At 42.1% G+C, this 8,612-nt stretch overlaps 1 pseudogene; it reads right to left on the bottom strand.

Annotated features, from left to right (window-relative positions):
* Positions 1-291: 291 nt before the first annotated feature.
* On the bottom strand, positions 292-4,473 carry LOC119531810 (annotated as a pseudogene).
* Between the last annotated feature and the right edge of the window lie 4,139 nt (positions 4,474-8,612).

Below are 8,612 nucleotides of genomic sequence, written 5' to 3'. Positions count from 1 at the left end.
TTAAACCATGCTTAATCTCTAAATAAAAAACAGTGACAGACATATTATTCACCTAACAATACTCAACTGTCCTGCATTACAACTGGAAATGCACTAAATTTCTCCAGAATAGGGTGCAAGTCCTTGAGTAATATTCACTCTTAAACTTGATATTCTATAACTTAAATACTACAACATGAACAATACAACTTATGCCATATGATAAGGGGATTAGATAGAGAAGAAAACAAAGTTATTTGCTTTATGTCCATATGCAAACATACTCATAACAAAAGGAAGACATTCATACCATTACAGTCCTCATCTCTGTAACTGATCACATGGTCATAATTCATATTTATCACTACCTTCTTCCACTACCCATTCCTTGTTCCCTTAACCATCAGTGTTCTAGTTTGCTTATGCTGCCGGAATGCAAAACACCAGAGATGGATTGGCTTTCATAAAAGGGGGTTTATTTGGTTACACAGTTACAGTCTTAAGGCCATAAATTGTCCAAGGTAACACATCAACAATCGGGTACCTTCACTGGAGGATGGACAATGGTGTCCAGAAAACCTCTGTTAGCTGGGAAGGCACATGGCTAGCATCTGCTCCAAAGTTCTTGGTTCAAAATGGCTTTCTCCCAAGACACTTCTCTCTAGGCTGCAGTTCCTCAAAAATGTCACTCTCAGTTGCTCTTGGGGAGCTTGCCCTCTCTTAGCTTCTCCAGAACAAAAGTCTGCTTTCAACGGCCATCTTCAAACTGTCTTTCATCTGCAGCTACTCTCTCAGCTTCTGTGCATTCTTCAAAGTGTCCCTCTTGGCTGTAGCACACTCACTCCTTCTGTCTGAGCTTATATAGAGGTCCAGTAAACTTATCAAGGCCCGTGCTGAATAGGTGGGGCCACACCTCCATGGAAACTATCCAATCAGAGTCATCACCCACAGTTGGGTGGGGTGCATCTCCATGGAAACACTCATAGAATTACAATCTAATCAACACTGATATGTCTGCCCACACAAGATTATATCAAAGATAATGAAGTTTTGGGAAACATAATATATTCAAACTGGCACAATCAGCAAGCACCTCAGCTGGCTGTTCTTCTTTGCCTGGTAGGATGACCCAAACCTTCATTCCTGAAGTTTCTGGGCCATTGGTAGTCCTTCCTGAATTGGATTGTTAGTTTTCCATTGACTTTAATCACAGGATATGGTGGTATTAAGAGATGCCCTACGGGAATCTCCCGTGTTCCAGGAAAACTCTTCTTTACCTCTATTGTGTAACTGCAGTGGTATTTCCCATTGATAGGATCAATCACACCAGCCAGTGCAGTAATCTCCTTCCTTTCCTGTTGATTCAGAGGCATGAGAAGCCCAAAGTGGCCAGGTGGCAGTCTTAACTTCCAGTTCAATGGAATCATTACTGTGTCTCCTGGTGGAAGACCTCCTCCTTTTGGAACTAAGACTTGTAGACAAACAGACCTTAGGGTTGTAGGGACAGGAAGCAAAAAATTTTCTAGTGGATCCTAGGGATAATCTTGAGCACTGCCACTACAATTTCCACCCTTGATTCCTGGACCCATGAATCCTGGCTATAGGAGAAACAGCCCTTTAGAGTGGACACTGATTTAGAGGCTACATAGGCTCCTGGAGAACACTGCCCCAACCATGCAAGGCATTGCTGCCTATTTGGCACTGTAATTCAGTCTTCAAAAAGCTATTCCACCATTCTACCAATACAGCTTCTTCAGGATGATGGGCAACATGGTAAGACCAGAGAATTCCATGAGCATGTGTCCATTTCCACACTTCGTTTGCTGTGAAGTTGGTTCCTTGATCAGAAGCAATGCTGTGTGGAATACCATGGCAGCAGATGAAGCATTCTGCAAGTCCATGGATGGTAGTTTTGGCAGAAGCATTGCATGCAGGGAAGGCAAACCCATATCCAGAGTATGTGGCTATTCCAATTAGAACAAATTGTTGCACTTTCCATGATGGAAGTGGTACAATGTAATAATCCTGCCACCAGGTAGCAGGCTGGTCAACTCAGGGAATGATGCCATATCAGGGACCGAGTGTTGGTCTCTGCTACTGGCAGATTGGGCACTCAGCAGTGGCTGTTGCAACATGGGCCTTGGTGAGTGGAAGTCCATATTGCTGAGCCTCAATCCCTACCACACTGACTACTTTGTTCATGAGCCCATTGGGCAATGACAGGAGTGGCTGGGGAAAGAGGCTGACTGGTAACCACAGAACAGGTTGTATTATCCACTTGGTTATTAAAACTTTTCTCTGCTGAAGCCACCCTCTGGTGAGCATTCATATGGAACACAAATATCTTTATGTTTTTTCTCCACTTAGTCTATCCACATACCTGTTCCCAGATCTCTTTGTCACCATTTTTCCAATCCTGTTACTTTCAATTCCTGACCATCCAGCCAAACCATTAGCAACAGCCCATGAATCAGTATACAGTGCACCTCCAGCCAATTCTCCTTACAAGCAAAATTAACAACCAGGCTCACTGCTCAAAATTCTGCCCACTGGAAGGATTTCCCCTCATCACTGCCCTTCAGGGACATCCCAGAAAGGGGCTGCAGTGCTGCAACTGTCCACTTTTGGTTGGTACCTGCACATAATGCAGAACCATCTGTAAACCAGGCCTGAGTTTTCTTTTGCTCAGTCAACTGATTGTAAGGAACTCCCTAAGAGGCCATAGCTCTGGGCTGGGAAAGAGAAAGCAAAGTTGAAGGAATGGGGGTCCTGGGAATTTAGGCCACTTCATCATGTAATTTACTTGTGCCTTCATGACCTGCTCAAGTCCTATCTCATATATACCATTTCCATTTTATGGCAGAGTCCTGTTGTGCATGCCCAACTTTATGGCTTGGTGGGTCAGATAACACCCAGCTCATGATAGGCAACTCAGGTCCCAAAGTAACTTGGTGGCCCTTGGTTAAGCATTTGGTATCTTTTAAGGCCCAGTAGCAGGCCAAAAGCTGTTTTCCAAAAGAAGAGCATTTATCTGCAGAGGACGGCAAGCTTTGCTCTGAAATCCTAAGGGTTTGCACTCTGATTCTCCTATAGAGGCCTGCAAAAGACTCCAGACAGCATCTCTATTTGCCTCAGACAATTCTAGCAACACTGGATCTCCTGGATCAAAGGGCCCAAGTGGCAGAGCAGCTTGCACAGAAGCCTGAACCTGTCGCAGATTCTCCTCTTGTTCCTGTCCCTGCTCAAAACCAGTGGCATTTCTGGGCATTGGGTAAATGGGCTGGAGTTGCACACCCAAAAGAGGAATAGGTTGTCTCCAAAATCCAAAGAGGTCAACTAAGTATTGTGCCTCCTTTTTGGTTGTAGGATGGACCAGATGCAACAGCTTATCCTTTACATTAGAAGGGATATCTCAACAGGCCCACACCACTGGACACCTAGAAATTTCACTGAGGTGGAAACCCCTGTATTTTTGTTTGATTTGTCTCCCATTCTCTGACACGCAAATGCCTTAGCAATAAGTCTAGAGTGGTTGCTACTTCTTGCTGACTAGGTTCAATATCATCAATAATTGGACCACTGTGATGTCTTGGAGAGGGAGAAAATGATCAAGGTTCCTGGAGACCTTGACATAGGGCTGGGGAGTTGATATATCCCTGAGGTAGGACAGTGAAAGTATGCTGTTGGCCTTTCCGGCTGAAAGCAAACTGTTTCTGGTGGCATGCACTTAGAGCAAATGAGATAAAGCATTTGCCAGATCAATAGCTTCATGCCAGGTACCAGGGGATGTGCTGATTTGCTCAAGCAATAATACCACATTTGGAAGAGCAGCTGCAATTGGAGTCATCACCTGGTTAAGTCTTTGATAATATACTGTCATCCTCCAAGACTCATCTGTATTCTGCCCAGGACAAATAGGAGAGTTTGATGGAGATGTGTTGGGAATCACAACCCCTGCATCCCTCAAGTCCTTGGTGGCATTAGTCTCTTCAATCCCTCCAGGAATCTGGTACTAATTTTGATTTACCATTTTGCTAGGTAGAATCAGTTCCAGTGGCTTCCACTTGGCCTTTCCTACCATAATAGCCCTCACTCCGCAAGTCAGGGAACCAATGTTGCTGAGTATGTCTAGTCCAATTATGCATTCCAGAACCAGGGAAATGACCACAGAATAGGTCTAGGTTCCCACTAGACCCACTGTGAGATGGACCTGAGCTAAAACTCCATTGATCACCTGACCTCTATAAGCCTCTACTCTGATTGGTAGATCAGAGCGACATTTTGGGTCTCCGGGAATTAATGTCACTTCTGAGCCTGTGTCTAACAATCCCCAAAATATCTGATAATCGAGCGACATTTTGGGTCTCCTGGAATTAATGTCACTTCTGAGCATGTGTCTAACAATCCCCAAAATACCTGATAATCTGCTTTCCCATGCACAGTTACCCTGGTAAAAATCCATAGGTCTCTTTGGGGAAGGCTGGGAGGAAGATTAACAGCATGCATTTTTGGCAGTGTAACAGGGTCCTTTCCCAAAGGTAGCTGGCTTTCCCCTCATTCAAGGGCCTGTAAACTGTCTCAAGTCTGGGAATTGATAAAAGGGCCATGACTCTCTGTTTTTGTCATTCAATTAGACTTTCATTCACTTGACCTAGAACTCTTTTGCTTATTCAGATCTAGTAAGAACTTAGTAGACTGCCCATCTATTTTACTTCTAGGTACCCCCATGGTATACTAGCCAATATCTTAGGTCTCTGCAAGTCAGATTATTTTGACAGCTGCTTTGAGCCTGCCGTCTATTATGATAGCCACACCCACCTTGTATTTGGCAATTAAGTGCAGCCACGTAGCTTCTGTCAACTTGAGATCTGGTTATCCCATTGTGCTCAGTGACAGCAGTTCCCATAGTAATATCTGACCTCCAGAGACAGGTGACCACAGAGCTCTTCAGAGGTGATGGCGTCAGTCTCACAAATTTATCCTCAAAGTCCTGCTTAAAGGTATGTCCTCTGGACATTCCTAGGTTGGGTGAGCAGGTCTTACATTGTAAATCCGCTCTAATATTCCAACCTCTCTAAGTCTTTGGATCCCCTCATCTACATTATACCATGGCAGTGTTGGCGTTTCAACCTCAGGTAATGTTGGCCACCCTTTGATCCATGTTTCAGCCAACCACCAAAACTGTTAACCCCTCAAGCTACAAAATTGAATCCAGAATCTCTGCTTATTGGGCACATATCAATAAATTCCTTCCACCATTATTCCCCACCCTTAATATCCATTCCCATACAGATTCCCCTGATTTCTGTCTATATAAATTGGAAAACTCATGCAGTTCTTTTGGAGTATAGCATACTTCCTCATGGATCACACTTTGTACCTCATCTTTCAGGACCTAATGGGACTTTAGTTATATGCCTGGAAGAAGAGAGGGATAGTGGAGATGGATCACAAAAAGAGTTAGCAGTGCCTTTCAAAACAATTACCTCAGAGTATTCCATTGCATGTTCATCTGGTGAAACAGGATTAATCTTTCCGGAAAGAGGAGGGCTTTTTCCTCTGGGGAGGTGGTTAAAGGTTTATCAGGCACTGTAAGGTTAATCTTTTCAGGTGGAGTTTGGATGGCAGATCCTCATGGCAGACTTCAGGTGGGGAAGCTGTTTACTCAAGGCAGGCTGGAAGTCAGGTAGGTGTCTCCTCAGGGCAGGCTGGAGATTGGGTGGCTATTTCCTCAGGCAGGCCATTATAGGTTTATCTAGAAAAGATTCAGAAGAAACTAGAGTTCCAAAATCCCCACTGCCATCATTATCAACCCATATGTCCTCAGTCCAATTTTCAGGATCCCATTCTTTTCCAGTCAATACCCTCACTTTAAGAGCAGACACCTGAAAGGTTGAAAATTTAGTTTACATTATAACTCTGCTACTCACACAATGAGGCTGTGGGTCTAGTTTTCAGAGATCTCAAGTCTGCAGCCACAGGAAATAAGATTTTCTTTCAGGGCACAGGTAGAAACTTTTACATCTTTCATATGATGTTAAGTTGTAAATTTAAGTCTTCAGTTCATCCCTTTCGTTCATAACTATTTCCAGCATATCTAGGAACAGCCAGCCAACATCATGATACCTTTTAACTCCACAAAACTTTGTTAAGGTGTGAAAAACACTCACCCAAATCTTTACTTCTTATAAGCGTGTTCCAGTTTGCTAATGATGCCATTATGCAAAATACCAGAAATGGATTGGCTTTTATAGAGGGGGTTTATTTGGTTACAAAGTTACAGCCTGAAGGCCATAAAGTGTCCAAAGTAAGGCATCAAAAATCAGGTACCTTCACTGAAGGATGGCCATTGGCATCTGGAAAACCTCTGTTAGCTGGTAAGGCACATGGCTGATGTCTGTTTGCTCCAGGTTGCATTTCAAAATGGCATTCTCCAAAATGTCAGTATCAGCTTCCAACAGCCATCTTCAAAATGTATCTCTCAGCTGCAGCTTCTCTCCAAAATAACACTCTCAATTGCTCCCAGCTGCTCTGCATCTGGGCCCATATGGCTCTTTTTAAAGTACTCGAGTGATCCAATAAAGACTCACCCTGAATGGTGGAGCAACACTTCTATAGAAATAATCCAATGAAAGGTCTTTCCCACAGTTGATTGAGTCATATCTCCATGGAAACATTGAACCAATAGGTTCCAACCTAATCAACACTAATAAGTCTGCCCCCACATGACTGCATCAAAAATAATACCAATTTAGGGGACAGAAGATATCCAAAGTGGCACAAAGCATGAGTAGCAGAGCCCAATGGTGATATTTTGTGTATCTCTATTGCCAACTCACACCATGGACTGTTAATGCCATCTTTATTTAGTGCAAATCTATTGAGATATGTTCACATACCAGATAATCATCCAAAGAGTACAATCAGTGGTTCACTGTATCATCATATAGTTGCTTATTCATCACCACAATCAATTTTTGAACATTTTCATTAAGCCAAAAAAAAAAAAAATTAAAATAAGAATAAAAATAAAAATAAAAAAGAACACCCAAAACATCCCATACTCCTTATCCTTCGTATTATATATTTATTTTTGTCTTTATTTTCTTACTCACCTGTCCATACACCAGGTGAAGGGAATGTTAGTCACAAGGTTTTCACAATTACACAGTCACACTGTAAAAACTATATAGTTACACAATCATCTTCAAGAATCAAGGCTACTGGATCACAGTTCAATAGTTTCAGGTATTTCCTTCTAGCTTTTCTAATACACTAAAAACTAAAAAGAGATGTCTATATAATGCATAAGAATAACCTTCAGAATGACCTCTCAACTAATTTGAAATCTCTCAGCCATTGAAACTATTTTGTTTCATTTCTCGTCTGCCTTTTGGTCAAGAAGTCTTTCTCAATCCCGTGATGTCAGGGCTAGGCTCATCCTTGGGACTCATGTCTCACATTGCCAGGTAGATTAACATACCTGGGAGTCATGTCCCATGTAAGGGGGAAGGCAGTCAGTTTACCCTCAGAGTTGGCTTAGAGAGAGAGGCCACATCTGAGAAACAAAAGAGGTTCTCTGGGAGTGACTCTCAGGCATAATTATAAGCAGGCTTAGCTTCTCCTTTACAGGAAAAAGTTTCATAAGGGCAAGCCCCAAGATTGAGGGCTTGGCCTATTAAAGTGGTAGTCCTCAATGCTTGCAAGAATATCAGGAATTCCCCAGGTGGGGAAGTTTAATATTTACATGTTTTTCCCAAGTCCCTCAAGGGGACTTTGCAAATACTTTTTTATTCTCTGCACAGATTACTCTGGGATGTATTGGGGCATCACACTAACTTGTGAAAACCAACAAGATCTCACTCCCTATTCAAGGTTCCATATAATTATGGTGTTTGAATAAACTGACTATACAAGTTACATTATATAGCATGTTACAGAAAATATAGATTTTCCACCAAATAAACATCTCTTCCTTTGGTCTCACATAGAAGTCAAAATTTTAACACAGTCAATATCATCCTTTCCCCTTTAGTCTGGCTTACTTTAGTCCTAACCAAATCCATTTTGTTCATATTTCTAATTAAAGTCTGATCTCTTTTTCAGCTTCTTCTTTAACATTTGCTGTGTGGGGAAATGCTGGCATTCATAGCTATCAAACTCTGGCACTGAGTCTCAGGTGTCACACAGATACCCAAATTTCCAGGGACCAAACAGGTTATCCACAAACAGCTCATCATCTCAGAATTTAGAAATAACCACTACAACTCATGAATAGATGTGATTTCTGTAAGAGCATTCAATGTAGAAACCTTTACCATCAACTTCCTCTGAAAACCTATACTCTCAGATTCAATTCTCAAGTTTTCACATTATAGTTAGCCCATATTAGTGAGGGGTTGTAATGTTTGTCTTTTCAATTCTGGTTTATTTCACTTAACACACTGTCCTCAAGGTCCATTCACCTAGTTGCATACCTCACACATTCATTTCTTCTTGCTGCCACTTAATGTTCCATTGTATGCATAAACCACAGTTCATTTATCAGTCGATATACTCTTAGGTCACCTCCATCCATTGCAAATAATGAACACTGCTGCCATAAACACCTATGTGCAATGTCCATTCATGTC

Source organism: Choloepus didactylus, chromosome 1 (assembly GCF_015220235.1).
Source record: "Choloepus didactylus isolate mChoDid1 chromosome 1, mChoDid1.pri, whole genome shotgun sequence".
In the NCBI taxonomy this organism is placed as follows: Eukaryota; Metazoa; Chordata; class Mammalia; order Pilosa; family Megalonychidae; genus Choloepus; species Choloepus didactylus.
Note: the sequence above shows the minus strand (reverse complement) of the source record. Positions and strands in the feature narration are given on the sequence as shown.